Consider the following 19,523-nt stretch of genomic DNA (forward strand, 5'->3'; position numbering starts at 1 on the left):
GTGTAATGATATATAGTGTGTGTGTAATGATATTGTGTGTGTGTGTGTGTAATTATATATAGTGTGTGTGTGTAATTATATATAGTGTGTGTGTGTAATTATATATAGTGTGTGTGTGTAATTATATATAGTGTGTGTGTGTAATTATATATAGTGTGTGTGTGTAATTATATATAGTGTGTGTGTGTAATTATATATAGTGTGTGTGTGTAATGATATATATAGTGTGTGTGTAATGATATATAGTGTGTGTGTGTAATGATATATAGTGTGTGTGTGTAATGATATATATAGTGTGTGTGTGTAATGATATATATAGTGTGTTTGTGTGTGTAATGATATATATAGTGTGTGTTTGTGTGTGTAATGATATATATATATAGTGTGTTTGTGTGTGTAATGATATATATATAGTGTGTGTAATGATATATATAGTGTGTGTGTAATGATATATATAGTGTGTGTGTAATGATATATATATATAGTGTGTGTAATGATATATATAGTGTGTGTGTAATGATATATATAGTGTGTGTGTGTAGTGATATATAGTGTGTGTGTGTAGTGATATATTGTGTGTGTGTAATGAGATATATATAGTGTGTGTGTGTAATGAGATATATATAGTGTGTGTGTGTAATGAGATATATATAGTGTGTGTGTGTAATGAGATATATATAGTGTGTTGTGTGTAATGATATATAGTGTGTGTGTGTAATGATATATATAGTGTGTGTGTGTAATGATATATATAGTGTGTGTGTGTGTGAAATTATATATAGTGTGTGTGTGTGAAATTATATATATAGTGTGTGTGTGTGTGATGATATATATAGTGTGTGTGTGTGTGATGATATATATAGTGTGTGTGTGTGATGATATATAGTGTGTGTGTGTGATGATATATATAGTGTGTGTGTGTGATGATATATATATAGTGTGTGTGATGATATATATAGTGTGTGTGTGTGATGATATATATATAGTGTGTGTGTGATGATATATATAGTGTGTGTGTGTAATGATATATAGTGTGTGTGTGTAATGATATATAGTGTGTGTGTGTAGTGATATATAGTGTGTGTGTGTAGTGATATATAGTGTGTGTGTGTAATGAGATATATATAGTGTGTGTGTGTAATGAGATATATATAGTGTGTGTGTGTAATGAGATATATAGTGTGTGTGTGTAATGAGATATATATAGTGTGTTGTGTGTAATGATATATAGTGTGTGTGTGTAATGATATATATAGTGTGTGTGTGTAATGATATATATAGTGTGTGTGTGTGTGTGAAATTATATATAGTGTGTGTGTGTGAAATTATATATATAGTGTGTGTGTGTGATGATATATATAGTGTGTGTGTGTGTGATGATATATATAGTGTGTGTGTGTGATGATATATAGTGTGTGTGTGTGATGATATATATATATAGTGTGTGTGATGATATATATAGTGTGTGTGTGTGATGATATATATATAGTGTGTGTGTGATGATATATATAGTGTGTGTGTGTAATGATATATAGTGTGTGTGTGTAATGATATATAGTGTGTGTGTGTAATGATATATATAGTGTGTGTGTGTAATGATATATATAGTGTGTGTGTGTAATGATATATAGTGTGTGTGTGTAATGATATATATATAGTGTGTGTGTGTGTAATGATATATATATAGTGTGTGTGTGTAATGATATATATAGTGTGTGTGTGTAATGATATATATAGTGTGTGTGTAATGATATATATATAGTGTGTGTGTAATGATATATATATAGTGTGTGTGTAATGATATATATATAGTGTGTGTGTAATGATATATAGTGTGTGTGTGTAGTGATATATAGTGTGTGTGTGTAGTGATATATAGTGTGTGTGTGTAATGAGATATATAGTGTGTGTGTGTAATGAGATATATATAGTGTGTTGTGTGTAATGAGATATATAGTGTGTTGTGTGTAATGAGATATATATAGTGTGTTGTGTGTAATGAGATATATATAGTGTGTTGTGTGTAATGAGATATATATAGTGTGTTGTGTGTAATGAGATATATATAGTGTGTTGTGTGTAATGAGATATATATAGTGTGTGTGTGTAATGATATATATAGTGTGTGTGTGTAATTATATATAGTGTGTGTGTAATTATATATAGTGTGTGTGTAATGATATATAGTGTGTGTGTAATGATATTGTGTGTGTGTGTGTGTAATTATATATAGTGTGTGTGTGTGTAATTATATAGTGTGTGTGTGTAATTATATATAGTGTGTGTGTGTAATTATATATAGTGTGTGTGTGTGATTATATATAGTGTGTGTGTGTAATTATATATAGTGTGTGTGTGTAATTATATATAGTGTGTGTGTGTAATTATATATAGTGTGTGTGTGTAATGATATATATAGTGTGTGTGTAATGATATATAGTGTGTGTGTGTAATGATATATAGTGTGTGTGTGTAATGATATATATAGTGTGTGTGTGTAATGATATATATAGTGTGTTTGTGTGTGTAATGATATATATAGTGTGTGTTTGTGTGTGTAATGATATATATATAGTGTGTTTGTGTGTGTAATGATATATATATAGTGTGTGTAATGATATATATATAGTGTGTGTGTAATGATATATATATAGTGTGTGTGTGTAATGATATATATATATAGTGTGTGTAATGATATATATATAGTGTGTGTGTAATGATATATAGTGTGTGTGTGTAGTGATATATAGTGTGTGTGTGTAGTGATATATTGTGTGTGTGTAATGAGATATATATAGTGTGTGTGTGTAATGAGATATATATAGTGTGTGTGTGTAATGAGATATATATAGTGTGTGTGTGTAATGAGATATATATAGTGTGTTGTGTGTAATGATATATAGTGTGTGTGTGTAATGATATATATAGTGTGTGTGTGTGTGAAATTATATATAGTGTGTGTGTGTGAAATTATATATATAGTGTGTGTGTGTGTGATGATATATATAGTGTGTGTGTGTGTGATGATATATATAGTGTGTGTGTGTGATGATATATATAGTGTGTGTGTGTGATGATATATATAGTGTGTGTGTGTGATGATATATATATAGTGTGTGTGATGATATATATAGTGTGTGTGTGATGATATATATAGTGTGTGTGTGATGATATATATAGTGTGTGTGTGTAATGATATATAGTGTGTGTGTGTAATGATATATAGTGTGTGTGTGTAGTGATATATAGTGTGTGTGTGTAGTGATATATAGTGTGTGTGTGTAATGAGATATATATATAGTGTGTGTGTAATGAGATATATATAGTGTGTGTGTGTAATGAGATATATATAGTGTGTGTGTGTAATGAGATATATATAGTGTGTTGTGTGTAATGATATATAGTGTGTGTGTGTAATGATATATATAGTGTGTGTGTGTAATGATATATATAGTGTGTGTGTGTGTGTGAAATTATATATAGTGTGTGTGTGTGAAATTATATATATAGTGTGTGTGTGTGATGATATATATAGTGTGTGTGTGTGTGATGATATATATAGTGTGTGTGTGTGATGATATATAGTGTGTGTGTGTGATGATATATATATAGTGTGTGTGATGATATATATAGTGTGTGTGTGTGATGATATATATATAGTGTGTGTGTGATGATATATATATAGTGTGTGTGTGTAATGATATATAGTGTGTGTGTGTAATGATATATAGTGTGTGTGTGTAATGATATATAGTGTGTGTGTGTAATGATATATATAGTGTGTGTGTGTAATGATATATATAGTGTGTGTGTGTAATGATATATAGTGTGTGTGTGTAATGATATATATATAGTGTGTGTGTGTGTAATGATATATATATAGTGTGTGTGTGTGTAATGATATATAGTGTGTGTGTGTAATGATATATATAGTGTGTGTGTAATGATATATATAGTGTGTGTGTAATGATATATATATAGTGTGTGTGTAATGATATATATATAGTGTGTGTGTAATGATATATAGTGTGTGTGTGTAGTGATATATAGTGTGTGTGTGTAGTGATATATAGTGTGTGTGTGTAATGAGATATATAGTGTGTGTGTGTAATGAGATATATATAGTGTGTTGTGTGTAATGAGATATATAGTGTGTTGTGTGTAATGAGATATATATAGTGTGTTGTGTGTAATGAGATATATATAGTGTGTTGTGTGTAATGAGATATATATAGTGTGTTGTGTGTAATGAGATATATATAGTGTGTTGTGTGTAATGAGATATATATAGTGTGTGTGTGTAATGATATATATAGTGTGTGTGTGTAATGATATATATAGTGTGTGTGTGTGAAATTATATATAGTGTGTGTGTGTGAAATTATATATAGTGTGTGTGTGTGATGATATATATAGTGTGTGTGTGTGATGATATATATAGTGTGTGTGTGTGATGATATATAGTGTGTGTGTGTGTGATGATATATAGTGTGTGTGTGTGATGATATATATATAGTGTGTGTGATGATATATATAGTGTGTGTGTGTGATGATATATATAGTGTGTGTGTGTAATGATATATAGTGTGTGTGTGTAATGATATATATAGTGTGTGTGTGTAATGATATATAGTGTGTGTGTGTAATGATATATATAGTGTGTGTGTGTAATGATATATATATAGTGTGTGTAAGTGTAATGATATATATAGTGTGTGTGTGTGTGTAATGATATATATAGTGTGTGTGTGTGTAATGATATATATAGTGTGTGTGTGTGTAATGATATATAGTGTGTGTGTAATGATATATATAGTGTGTGTGTGTGTAATGATATATAGTGTGTGTGTAATGATATATATAGTGTGTGTGTGAAATGATATATATATAGTGTGTGTGTGAAATGATATATATATATAGTGTGTGTGTGAAATGATATATATAGTGTGTGTGTGAAATGATATATATATAGTGTGTGTGTGAAATGATATATATATAGTGTGTGTGTGTGAAATGATATATATAGTGTGTGTGTGTGAAATGATATATATAGTGTGTGTGTGTGAAATGATATATATAGTGTGTGTGTGTGTGAAATGATATATATAGTGTGTGTGTGTGAAGTGATATATATAGTGTGTGTGTGTGAAGTGATATATATAGTGTGTGTGTGTGAAGTGATATATATAGTGTGTGTGTGTGTGAAATGATATATATAGTGTGTGTGTGTGTGTGAAATGATATATATAGTGTGTGTGTGTGTGAAATGATATATATAGTGTGTGTGTGTGTGAAATGATATATATAGTGTGTGTGTGTTTGTAATGATATATATAGTGTGTTTGTGTGTAATGATATATATATAGTGTGTTTGTGTGTAATGATATATATATAGTGTGTTTGTGTGTAATGATATATATATAGTGTGTTTGTGTGTAATGATATATATATATAGTGTGTTTGTGTGTAATGATATATATATATAGTGTGTTTGTGTGTAATGATATATATATAGTGTGTTTGTGTGTAATGATATATATATAGTGTGTTTGTGTGTAATGATATATATATAGTGTGTTTGTGTGTAATGATATATATAGTGTGTGTGTGTAATGATATATATAGTGTGTGTGTGTGTAATGATATATATAGTGTGTGTGTGTAATGATATATATATAGTGTGTGTGTGTAATGATATATATATAGTGTGTGTGTGTGTAATGATATATATATAGTGTGTGTGTGTGTAATGATATATATATTGTGTGTGTGTGTAATGATATATATATAGTGTGTGTGTGTAATGATATATATATAGTGTGTGTGTGTGTAATGATATATATATAGTGTGTGTGTGTAATGATATATATATTGTGTGTGTGTAATGAAATATATATTGTGTGTGTGTAATGATATATATTGTGTGTGTGTGTAATGATATATATTGTGTGTGTGTGTAATGATATATATTGTGTGTGTGTGTAATGATATATATTGTGTGTGTGTGTAATGATATATATAGTGTGTGTGTGTAATGATATATATAGTGTGTGTGTGTAATGATATATATAGTGTGTGTGTGTAATGATATATATAGTGTGTGTGTGTAATGATATATATATAGTGTGTGTGTAATGATATATATATAGTGTGTGTGTAATGATATATAGTGTGTGTGTGTAATGATATATATATAGTGTGTGTGTGTAATGATATATATAGTGTGTGTGTGTGTGTAATGATATATATAGTGTGTGTGTGTAATGATATATATATAGTGTGTGTGTAATGATATATAGTGTGTGTGTGTAATGATATATATAGTGTGTGTGTGTAATGATATATATATATAGTGTGTGTGTAATGATATATATATAGTGTGTGTGTGTAATGATATATATATAGTGTGTGTGTGTGTAATGATATATATAGTGTGTGTGTGTAATGATATATATATAGTGTGTGTGTGTGTAATGATATATATAGTGTGTGTGTGTAATGATATATATAGTGTGTGTGTGTAATGATATATATAGTGTGTGTGTGTAATGATATATATAGTGTGTGTGTGTAATGATATATATAGTGTGTGTGTGTGTAATGATATATATAGTGTGTGTGTGTAATGATATATATAGTGTGTGTGTAATGATATATATAGTGTGTGTGTGTAATGATATATAGTGTGTGTGTGTAATGATATATATAGTGTGTGTGTGTAATGATATATATAGTGTGTGTGTGGAATGATATATATAGTGTGTGTGTGGAATGATATATATATAGTGTGTGTGTGTGTGGAGAGATATATATATAGTGTGTGTGTGTGTGGAATGAGATATATATATAGTGTGTGTGTGTGTGGAATGAGATATATATATAGTGTGTGTGTGTGTGGAATGAGATATATATAGTGTGTGTGTGTGTGTGGAATGAGATATATATAGTGTGTGTGTGTGGAATGAGATATATATAGTGTGTGTGTCTGTGGAATGAGATATATATATAGTGTGTGTGTCTGTGGAATGAGATATATATAGTGTGTGTCTGTGGAATGATATATATAGTGTGTGTCTGTGGAATGATATATATAGTGTGTGTGGAACGATGGAAATAAAAGTGACGGTGGAAGAAAGGCGGTTGTCGTCCGAGTGAATCCAAGGCACTACACACACATACAAGCATTTGTTAAATTAATCGTTTATAAACATGGGAGGTAGGGGGGAGGGAACTGGCTTTCATTTCCCTGCCCGAGTCAAAGGCACAGATGTAAAAAAATGACACATTAACCACTGCACTGCTTGCGGAAGCACAAAACGCGACTACAAAGCGTGCGGAAGCGGGCTGGTCATGCATGGCCCTTTAGGACCGACGGTGCCGGACAGTGCGCCCATAAGGGGGCTTTTTGCCAGAACGCTGCACACCTGCACCGCCTCGGTCTCTTCTTGAGCAGCATGATGTCTTCCGAGGACGGGGTACCAGTCTCCATGGACACAACCGCACCGTTCAGGTCCTGCGCCGGATCACAACGGGCTAAGGTTGACATCTGTGTTCGGCAGGACCCCCCCCACCGCGCCTGCCCTCGTGCTTGCCCAAAGTGCATAATTAATTATTAACTCGCTCGCTCACGCCGTAGAAACACCATTGCAGAAAAAACACCCAACAATAACACATTTCAATTCAGGGGAGCGAGGTGGCTGAGAAGTGAGAGCATGGAACCAGAACTGCCGAAATCCTGGATTTGAATCCAAGCAACCACCCAGATTTAAATTGGGTTTTGGAGTGGAATGAGTTGATGGTCTCAGCTCAGTCACCCATTGAACGCACCCAAATAACATTTAATGTAACACTTAATTTGGCTAAATTCCAGCTTTGAGAATAAAAAATCAGTTTCACTGTCATCATACACAAACCAATCTCGCAGAAAAGTGCACGGATTTTGCACATTCTTTTCCATGTTCTTTGTGATCCAAGTGTTATGCCAGGCAATATGCACAGAATATAATTGTTTTGTAGACACTCATCTCTAGTTCATTATTTTGATCCCTTTTCACCTTCAATAATTGCCCTTGATACACACTTAGATTTCCCAGATGTCTCCCTCTAATATTTCTCCAGTTTAAATAAAAGATTGATCCAGTTTAAACAGCGACTTTGATTCAATGATTATTTCCTCTTGTTCAGTGAACTTTTTTCATGGCTTTTGTTTTGCTCATTTATCTTTCGCCCCACTTTGCAGCCTTCTTTGGTATTTCTTCAATAATTTCCTGTATTACTTTACTTTTGGTTGTTATAATGACGATGTCATTAGGGAATCTGAGATGGCTATTTTTTCTACAATTTATCAAATCTAATTTTCAGAAAATGTGTGAGTGGATTTGTGAATAGCCTTGTTTGACTAACCTTCCACTATGAATTTTGTTACTTCCTTCATCAAAATATCAGTGTAGGTTGTTAATATTTTGTACATTGTTTTTATTTCCAAACATTTCTTATATTTAATGTAGGCCTTGATTCGAGAACTTAAATGAGTATCAATTTTCATTGCGTCAAGTACTTCTTTCAGTCTACAAAGGCCAAGCACAATGGTAAATGATATTCATTAATTTTCAATTTAAAATCTAACATATACATAGGTTTTATAATTTTGCTCCAATATCTGGTCCCGCTTCTTTGATGGTGTCTACAGTTATACCATGGTTTGCTGCTTTGCAAGACCATGAGATATAGCCATGGCTTGGAAAGGCCTTAATTCAGCAGTGGATAGATCGTGTCTGTGGATGATTGAACAAGGTAGCAACAATGCTTCGCAGAGACAGAATCATAAAACCAGGAAATCGTAACACATGACCCAGCGGGAAGCACATTCGCCACTCGTTACAGAGGTTCACGGTTCGAATCCGTCGGCCGCCCTCGTTATTACTGCGGTGTGCATCAACCATAAAAATAAGTGCCATCGACTTCAGAGTGGACGTAAAAAGAATCCTTGACATTATTCGCAAGAATGTGTGCCGGCATTCAAAGGGGTCAAATTATTACATTTACCAAAAGATTTCTCACTGGGATTATACGTAGCAATCTTCACTTCCTAGCGGGGAAAAGTTGGTTAGACCCTCCTGAAAACAAGTCATGAGACTCCATGAGGTTTCCTTCGGTAATCAGGCCTAGTAAAAAGCCAAATGAAACTCAATGTATAAATAAATAAACACTTTAACTCTTCCAACAAATTATACCTGAGGATTCGATTTGGCACTCTGTGACCCCGGCTGGACACGTGACTGGACCCCAGTGGGGGCCGGGGGCCTAGGGGGCACCTTGGAGGGCACGTGGACAGCAGGGGGGCTTCGAGAGGGTTCTCGAAGGGAGGTGTGGCCGGGGCGGGGCCCGGGCACGCCGAGGCCCATATAAGCAGCCGCCTCACGAGGTTCGAGGCTGCCCGTATCAAGAACGAAGATGCATCGTGAAGATGCCAAGAAGAGTCAAGCATCCAGTCAGTGGACCTGGCAGTAGCCCACCTGGCTGGGTCACGCTAGAGTATTTGAGAAGTATGTGTTAGCTAGAGTAGGTCGGTGGTCACCACCTTATGTGCAGTGTTATATTACTTACCGTTCTAATAAATCAGCGTTGCCTCCCAAGGAGTCGTGTGTGCACCTAATTCGAACCCACTACAAATATATAAGGTAGTACTGTATTTAAAGTCACGTGTCAATCCACTGCTGGATGAGGGTCTCCACACTGCGGGCCGTGAGGTTATTGACCATACTTCACCACGCTAGTCAAGGTGGCGTTGCATAGATGAGTGCAAAGAAAGTACAATTGATTTTGCTGCACTGCCCTCTGCTGCCCACAACAGCAGCCTGGAAAGAGCCAACACTAACAAACATAATACTGTAAAAATATTTTAAAATCACCCCATCACAGAGATGAAAAAAAACATGACTACATATCACTGTGACCTGTTATATTTACTGTGAATCATCAAATAATAAATTGTTTAAATCCACGCCTATACAGGCCACCATACTTCAATAGTGATTACCGTTGGTAGGGCTATTTTAATACACACAATGGACAGGAAGGACAAGATCAAAGGGCTCTCATAATCCACATGCAGAGTGTACGTTGCCTCATTAATCCCCACACCCCCACTTTGCGCAAGAGCGTAGAAGTGTGGTTACCACATCTACGCCTCTATAAGGAAACAGGTGGACTTCACAAATTTGGTTGTCGCCTGATGAAGCTGGTTGTAATTACTGGCGAAACATCGTACTCAGATTGTCAATGTTGTGGCTTCGCTCTCCATCACACCGATGTGCTGTACTCGTGACCAATTTACATGTTCTGTTTACGTGACAACCCTTACTAGTTGGCTGTGTCGGGTGGTGGCGGGTTTTAACGACACATTTATATATTTAAGCGAACTAACCCAAAATACCTCTATTATGGATGTAATTTATCTTGCATTTTAATTCCATGAGCAAAGTTGCAAATTAAGCAAATATTGTCGAGACGATCATTGGTTGAACTTTGATCAAGTGAGCTGTTCTAATTGTGCACATTTCCATCAATGTTGCTTATAATATTTGGTTATCTGTAATATTTGGTTAGAGGTTATATAAGAGATGGCCTGCCCGCATGTTTGGTGGACAATGGGTGCATGCGGAGATGGTGTGGACTTCGTCTTCATCGGCGGCAGCCCCTTGGGGTTCGAGGATGACACCCATCAGATCTTGAGGTGGCTGAGGAGTCCAATTCACGATCTGCAGATCTTTGAGCTTTGGGGTCACGTGGTCCCAGATAGAAGTGGGAGCCACAATGCTGGGTTAGCTTCCTTTTCTGTTGTTATTTGGCAGCGATTCGGCATCAAGACGTTGGGTCTCAGTGGGCCGTCGCCTGGTGGATGCAGCAGCGCCACCCAAGGTGGGCGGCAGCCTACTCCGTCGAATCTCGAAGCCTGATGTTTCTGTACTTCAGGGAGGACTTTAGGGTGTCCTTGAACTGCTTACTTTGTCCTCCCCTCGTCCGCTGCCCATTAGAGAGCTGGGAGAAAAGGATCTGGTGGGGAAGGCAGTTCTCAGGTACGCGGAAGCAGTGGCCAGTCCATCAGAGTTGTTTTTTTAGAAGTATTGCTTCAATGCTGGTGGTGTCAGCATGGAGGACACTTGCACTTGATCCCCTGGATTTGATGGAGGCAGTGCTGTTGGAAACGCTCAAGCGCAATGACATGGCACCAATACATAGACAACATACCGGCAAGACTTAAAATCCTAGCATACCATCTTTAAAACTATCACATCTACACAAACACCGAGTCTACACAACATGTAGCTTCAGATAATTTCGGTGCAACAAAAAACAGATGGTTACTCATGACAGCCACATGGTAGACTATGTTGGGACAAACAAAACCTTTCCGTTAACGCTCATCAGAATATTTATTTATACAGCAGGAATCCGATGAGCTATAAACCTCTTTTTCACAGATGTCCAGTCGGGGCAGGTGAGAATAATACAACACAACACAAAAACTTGACAGTGAAAAGTATAGCAAATATATACAAATAATACTAAACTATGTTTTATCCTACCAGGTAAAGCATACTGAGCTATGAGCCTCTCATTCAGAAGCAACCTGGCAACAAATGATAGCTTAATAAACTGGTTTATCTTATAGAAATTTATTACAGCAAAATAATCAATAATCTAAACAAATGTTTGTGAAAGTTATCCCATCATATCAGATGTTTATTAATGTCCTTCCTTTTGAGAAACCTAGACCATTATCGCTCACTAGGTGGGTTAGGATTGAAAACTAGCTACAGGCAGTCCCCGGATTATAGGGATGAAACTACAGTAATTAAAGAAAACGGTACGGGAGGCACAACTATTTCCGGCTATGGGATTTTATCTAGATTTGGGGGAAATTGGTGAGTTTCCGACATACGGAAAATTCAGGTTGCGGATCTTCCTCGGGAACCTAACGCTTCCGTAACCCGGGGATTGCCTGTAAGGAGGGAGCATCTGATATCAGTCTAAATCTCTAAGTCTCCAATGTGTCTGCTAAGGTGCGCGTGTGTGTGGGGAGCGGTAGTGTAGCGGTTAGCGCGCTGCGCTATGAACCTGGCGACCCGGGTTCGATTCCCGCTCACGGCCAACACCAGTGACGATTATCTGAACCGGTCCCAGGCCTCCCCTAGGTCGACTCAGCCTCAAATGAGTACCTGGTGCGGTGTGTAAACATTGCCACTAGGGAGACAAAGGCGGTCGGGCGTGGTGCTGGCCACCCACCCCCTCGTGTACCGTTCCGGCCTTCATAGGTGCTCGCTAACAGCACTTGCCCCTACAGTCTGTTAAGGCTATATGGGGGATCTTTGTCTTTGTGTGTGTGTATGCAGTGTGTCTCCGGCTCGTCTTCTTTCTTCCTTGAGTGTCCTTTGTGTAGTCCGAGCACTTCGGAGCTCTCTTTGTGTTCTTGATGCCACCCAGTTTGAAGACAGAGTCCTCGATGTCCACTGGGATGGCATTCTACTCTGGTGACCTACACATAGCACACATCATCACCACCACAATTATTCCACTGGCCAACAGGACACCACAGAAAACTGCCTGTCATTGAAACTACCTAGAGAAATGAATTGCACCGAAAATGGCTGATAACTCACGTGGTAACCACCTTCAAAATATAATTGTGGGCCGAGTAAGAGTGCGTACAACACTGTCAGACAACACTGTTTGACTTAGGGTAAATTCTCCAGTTTGAGGTTTTATGGTTTGTGAAAATACATCATGAGTACAACTTACCGCATATAGAAGAGGATGTAGGCCTGGTCTTGAAGCACTTCTGACTTGGCGACTGGCTCCACGTCAGCATCGTCCATTCTGAACCAGCTGCCATTGCTGACCTGAAGGAAAAAATACATGTACACTTAATTACGATCATTACCCAATTGCACCTGACTCATTTAAAAGCCAGCCATAGTGAGAGATCATGAAAGTGGACATGAACGGCCGTATGTCGAGTTTTTCAGGGAAGAGGAACTCCTACAAGGGATGAGGGAGGAGACAGTGATGGGCCAAGCATTAAAAGAGAGGAAAATAGGGAGCTGGCTAAGCAGGGGCAGAAGAAGGGAGCAAATTAACGTATTGGCGGTACACTGGTGCACCGTATATATAAAAAACTAAAATCACATTTTTCACGATGATATATTTTCCAGCGATTCCCAACCCATTTCAGGAAATTTTGTGGGGCTGCGTCAAAATAATTTATCGTGATCTCAAAGCAGTCGGAAGATGAGTGTCGGTTCACATTTTGATGTTCTACTGTTTTATGAGGACCGGTGTGTCATGCTGCACCGGTGTACCGCCAATACGTCCAAATGACAAAAAACGTTGAATACAAAATATATCTGAATATCAGTTTGCATTCTGTGCAGGAAGTAAAATTCACCCTGTCGATTTTGTGCCCAAACTCATCGTATCGCTTAATGGTGACGATAAGCACATTGGGCACCACGTGCAGGCTCACTCTCTTTGTTGATTTCCCCACGCGTGAGCACCTGTTCGCCAGACAATAGCAACGTTAGTTTACGGACGAGGTGCGTGTTTGATCACACACTGTATAAATGGGGATATACACGAACGTTTAAAGGTGCACGATGGAAGATTGCATACTCACATTCCACATCTGTATTCTGAAAGATTCTCGGTCTTTGTGAATTCATACAAAGCCTTCACCAGATCCAGGGATTTCTGTCAAAAGCCAAGAAAGCACAATCATGGAAAATTATTACTTTGAATAGAAATTCAGAAAATAATGAGCTAAGTGGCTCTCTGCAGTCAACTGGTTGTGGTACATAAATATAATGAATGACAAAAAAATCGACATCAGGCTGCAGCCTTCCCAATTCTTACGTTGATATTAAGAGAGATGTCAAGGCAAGAGTCCAACGTGTCTGAGATGCTGAAGCACTGCGTGCACTCAACTGTGAAAACACATAATATGAAAACATACAATATTACTGCTGCACATTGCATAATCATAATCAAAAGTATTCACACGTTAACTGCCTAATATCATGAAAATGTTCAAATACCACCAACCCAGATGCGACTATAATTGTTATTTAAAAACATATTTGGTGAAAGCAGCAATGGCTACTAAATACATTTATTGTTGATACTGTGTTGGCAGTGGTGCCCTAACATAAATCACAGGTACTCAACACATCCGTCAATAGCACTCCCTTACAAGGAAAAATATGCAATTGGTGACATTTTAAGGAGTGATCTTTATTCATAGCACAGAAGCCAGAAACATAGGGTGGGCTACGAGTTGGATACTGCACTGTACACCACGTGGCCTGATGAGAAATTACATTTGGCGTACAGAAACCTTTGATAAACTCTTGCGTAATAAGCATGTGAAATCTATTTCCGTATTCGGCATCTTTTCTCACTTGTGTAGTCAATGATGATCGGGATGGTCTGCTAAAATTGTCACATGAATGATGACATAAACTAATTTGTATTCAATGTTAAAGTTTAAAATGTTGCTGGCAGATTGCATGTTGGGTAGCCTCGTCGCAGCGTGGTCAAAGAAATGAGTATTAGCACAATCCAGTTAATGATGTTCGTATATTGTATTATATTTGTATTATTTTATTGTTTCCCTTCTACGTGGTGACTTCACCGAAAGAACCAAGAATATGAATCCCTGCAGTCACGAAAGCTTTAAATCAAAAGATGTTCGTATAGTTGATGCAACCCCTTTTTAACCTAGAGAACTCCACAGGAATGGGAGTAGAGTGAATGATATAACTTGTAAACAATGAAAGAGAAACGGGAAAGGGAATGCATATTTTGTGCATGTGTGCTTATGTCCTTGTGTACGTGTTTTTTTTTACATCTACAGAGAATATAAGGTTGCATTCGAGAGCTTGCATAGCCCAGTATGGATTGTGAAATTGGGTGAAATCACTACTTAAAGGGTGGATGTTTCCAAAAGGAGCACAGGTACCTACCTCTCGATTTCAGGTACCCCCTGAAGATCTGGTGGATCAATGTTGGGGTCTCCATGTCAATATTCAGCCTGGAAAAACACGCAATGAAACACACAGACAGCAACTCCAGAGGCAATGTCTTTACGAGATGAACACTCGGGAGAGTTACATGTTTTTCCCTCCTAGTATTAACTCGCTGAAGTGGCAATGTCTTAACTACCTCGCCAGCTATACAGGTCATGGGTTTGATCCCAATGCTGACGCCTGTAAATTTGCAGTTTGCATTCTCTCCCTGTGGTTGCGTGTATTTTTTTTTATACGAGCCCACCCATTTTTCACTCCATATTTAGAAACATGCATTTAGTGTTTGTTAAATAATAATTAAAATAAAGTGAATACAAATACGAATAATAAAATATACAATTAAAAAACACAAAAAATCCCACTAATGTAGACTGGTTCTTAATCGGAGTGAGCGTACTGGCAGTCTATAATGTAGACTGTAGCCTAGTTCTTAACCTCGGTGAGCGTACTGGCTGTCTATAATGTAGACTGTAGCCTGGTTTTTAAGCTTGGTGAGCGTATTGGCAGTCTATAATGTAGACTGTAGCCTGGTTATCCTGAGAACAAATATTTTTTTCTGAACAATCCAGGCATCCATGTGCTGGTATTGTGCAACTATTTATGGAGTTTGCTGGGGCATGCAGTACTTACTGGCTTTGGTTGAAGAGGCAGGATTGGTGCAGCGTATCTATCACGTAACTCAGAAAGACATGCGCATCTTCCTGCCTGCCAAAACACAGGTCCTCGCCGATGTCTGTGTGGAAATGGACAGAGGTCACAGATGATGTGGTCACACAGTTGTGGCACAGTATATAGCTTATGAAGTCCCTCATCAACTAAATCGGAAGATTTGTGGGTTAATCACAGAACTGGGTGTGGCTGGCAGTGTTTAGAACGAGCATCAAGAGAGTAATGCAGGACCGGAAGAACATCCGATGCATTGGAGTTGTAAAATCAGTGCTGACCAAAACGAGTAATTTTCTGTTCGATATTGTATACAAAAACTGATTCAAACTGCCCTTTCAGGAGATCTTGAGATGACTGATGTTTCAACGTCAAAGACACTTGGGAATTGTGCTGGAACTTACTTTTGAAATTGAGAACTATGTCGATGGGATCGATGGCCATGCCCCGATTCATGAAGGTGTTGAAGACGTGTTTCTCCAACAGACACATCATGCAAAACTCAGTCTGTTTGCCTGTGAAGCGGGGCAGGGGTGACACACAGTGAAAATACAAACCAATCGCACAAATTGCCCAGCCGCGCACAGCCAGGTAATCTACACAACACTCGATTGTAGCTCGTCTCGAATGCAAAATATCTTGGGAGAACTCACAGGTCCATGAGTGATCGCTGTAAAGCAAAAAGTTTGCCAGCGGCGCCGTGTACGTGAGGCCCTGCAGGCTGGCATTCACGAAACACGTATTCCCGAGGTTGTTGAGCCCAGCACCCTCATGTAGATCCTCCTGCCACTTGAGAACTAAGTTGTCTGTCGCAGGTGTTGTGAATTCTAAAGATGGAATGCTGTCCTCATCTGCACACATGACATGATGGAAACACATCATTAACGTTCACAGCACTTTTATTATAACTCACAGCACTACTGAAGGGAATGGTTTACAAATTGGGTGTCTTAGCCTGTACCCGTGCTGGCATTTTTTTTGTGGTGCTGTTAGGTAGACACAATCCTCTTCACCAGCTGGCGAGATGCAAATGTATTAAATGTTTTTGAAGTGTTCAGCACTAGTAATCAGAATTGCCTGAAGAGCATCTTCAGCCTGTAAGTTTTACATCGACAGCAATGGCTAGACAACCACAGCAGCGTGACGAGATATCAAAGTGTACGTATGTGTGCACGTTGAACTTCTTTCACACCGTGCGTCGCCATCCATACTAATCAGAGGGACAGGGTCACGCCAGCAAACACTTACCTCCTGCATTAGGTTTGTGCAGCCCAGTCGTGCTGGACTCGGTCACGAAAGACACGGCAGATGGAACGGTGCTGTGTTGGATCTCCAGCCCCTTGTCATCTGCTGCTGACACCGCCGGGGGTGATGTGGATGCCTCATCCTTGACGACGATGCTGGAGATGGTGTCCCCTTCTGCCCGTTGAATACTCTTGGCCTCCTCCTACGGCAGCAGTAAAAGCAGCCTTAAGTCACGGACACGCATCGCCACTACACTGCAGCATTGCTCAAACTGCTAAGTGCGGATTCTTATTTCGAACAACATGGCAAGCCAATCTAATAATGGAGACTCTGCTTTTAGATACCAGGATCTATCTTTGTTTCCAAAGAAGTTGGACAAAAACATACTCTATGTCTAAATTCTCCTTAGTGATATTCTGAAGACGTTACGTTAAAAAGATGCATGTGATATCACTTGAGCGCAAATACAGACCCATATGGACACATTCCCATACGGGTTTACATCCCTTCATACGCCCTCCCCATTCTTGCAGTGCGTGAAATTGGAAATCATGCATATTTTAAATACTCAAATGGCTTAATGTGCTATTCATGCAACGGTTAGCAATCTGGTGTTATCGTACGGAATTTGGTGCCACAATTTCCTGGCATGTCGGTAGAAATACATCCTTCCCACTTTTATTCACCCTGCAGTATAAATAGGGACACCACAGGTAGTCGATGGACAAGCCATGTGTGTTGTGGGGTCAGGTGTGGGTGCTCCCACATTTTCCAAGATGTTTGGTGGGTGTAGAAGGTGAGTTTCCTCTCGTGCAAACCCAACCGCGAGCAATCGTATGATCAAACAATTTCAAGGCTGCACCTTTACGTGTGGACTGGTCTTCTTTGCAAGTTTTGCAACGTAAACTTTAATTTTTTACCTGAATTTTATCAATACTGATCTATACTACAGGTTTTCTTCTTTTTAGATCGTGTAAATATATAAATGTTTCGTTAAACCGGCCACAATCCGACACAGCCAATTTGTAAGGTTTACCACTTAAACAGATCGTGCCAATTCGTTACGAGTACAGCACACCAGTGTGTTGGAGAGCCAAGCCACAACATTTACAATCCGAGTACGACGTTTCGCCAGTAATCTAACCCAAAAGAAAGGACAAAACGGTATTATGGATGATTTTGGTCACGAAAGCATACGTGATAATTGAATTTTGCCTAATCACCTACTGTGATTTATCCTCCCTCTTTGCTGCTCCTACAGCCTCCCTTACCTTAGTCAGATGATCTGCATTGCTTTCATCAGATGATGTCTCCTCATCGTCCTTCCCCGCACCTCCGAGCAGCACGTTTGCCTAGGAACGGTGCGAAAGAAGTTCAACATGCATCACGAGTTTAAACTGGTGTTGCAGCTTTCAAAAGACTCGAAAGAGGGCTGCCTTTTTTATCCTCACTTTCTGACTCAAACTGTTGTTGAAGCTTTCAACAACGTGAGCCTGCTTTATGTCGGCTTTAGCGTCACACTCTGTGGGAAGATTATATGACTTGGCTCAACGTAGTTTTTTTGGTAGTTAGTACGATTCTAGATTTAAAGCTTTCGTGACTGCTAGGATCCATACTCTTTGGTTCTATTGGGTAAAGTCACGTAGGTGAAAATAAAATAACAAAAATTCACGACGTTTCGGCCACAACACAAGCGGCCTTCACCTGATGAACACAAGCGGCCTTCACCTGATCAAGGCCGCTTGTGTTGTGGCCGAAACGTCGTGATTTTTTGTTATTTTATTTTCACCTACGTGACTTTACCCAATAGAACCAAAGAGTATAGTTAGTACGAGTTTATAATTAATGTAGTGCTTCAGGCTTACCCTGTCCATATATAGGTAAACCAAATCAACGTCTGAACTGATATTTTTCGTTCTCCAAATAACAAAGACATTGTTATTGAATGTTTCTAGTTATTAGCAGACTCTGTTAGATGTACCCAGTCACCCGCTGTGATTTATCCTCCCTCTTTGCTGCTCCTACAGCCTCCCTTACCTTAGTCAGATGATCTGCATTGCTTTCTTCAGATGATGATGTCTCCTCACCGTCCTTCCCCGCACCTCCGAGCAACACGTTTGCCTAGGTACGGTGCAAAAGAAGTTCAACATGCATCACGACTTTAAACTGGTGTTGCAGCTTTCAAAAGACTCGAAAGGGGGCTGCCGTTTTTTTCCTCACTTTCTGACTCAAACTGTTGAAGCTTTCAACAAAGTGAGCCTGAAATTTTGATTTAAAGCTATCGTGACTGCAGTAACGATAAACTGCCAAATCGTTGCGCGTGGCGCCAACGGGTTTTTAAATAAATAAATAAATGGGCAAAATTCACCGTTTTTAAATAAATTCATGCAAACCAACACACCTGAAGACGACCGTTTGTGTTATGGTCGAAACGTGATAATTTTTATTGCTTTATTTATATTTTATTATTTTGTTGTTTCCCTTCAACGTGACTTTACCGAAAGAACTAAGACCGTGAGCCTGCTTTATGTC

At 38.2% G+C, this 19,523-nt stretch overlaps 1 long non-coding RNA gene across 1 annotated transcript; it reads right to left on the reverse strand.

The window, feature by feature from the left end:
• Positions 1-17,060: 17,060 nt before the first annotated feature.
• Positions 17,061-19,185, reverse strand: LOC142922920 (uncharacterized). The gene is made up of 3 exons (XR_012940421.1): positions 19,029-19,185; positions 18,263-18,343; positions 17,061-17,193 (listed from the first exon to the last, which is right to left on the reverse strand). It is a non-coding gene; the product is annotated as an uncharacterized LOC142922920 (long non-coding RNA).
• Between the last annotated feature and the right edge of the window lie 338 nt (positions 19,186-19,523).

Source organism: Petromyzon marinus, unplaced genomic scaffold (genome assembly GCF_048934315.1).
Source record: "Petromyzon marinus isolate PM22_M1 ecotype Great Lakes invasive population unplaced genomic scaffold, UKy_Petmar_22M1.pri1.0 PM_Scaffold_210, whole genome shotgun sequence".
Classification (NCBI taxonomy): domain Eukaryota; kingdom Metazoa; phylum Chordata; class Hyperoartia; order Petromyzontiformes; family Petromyzontidae; genus Petromyzon; species Petromyzon marinus.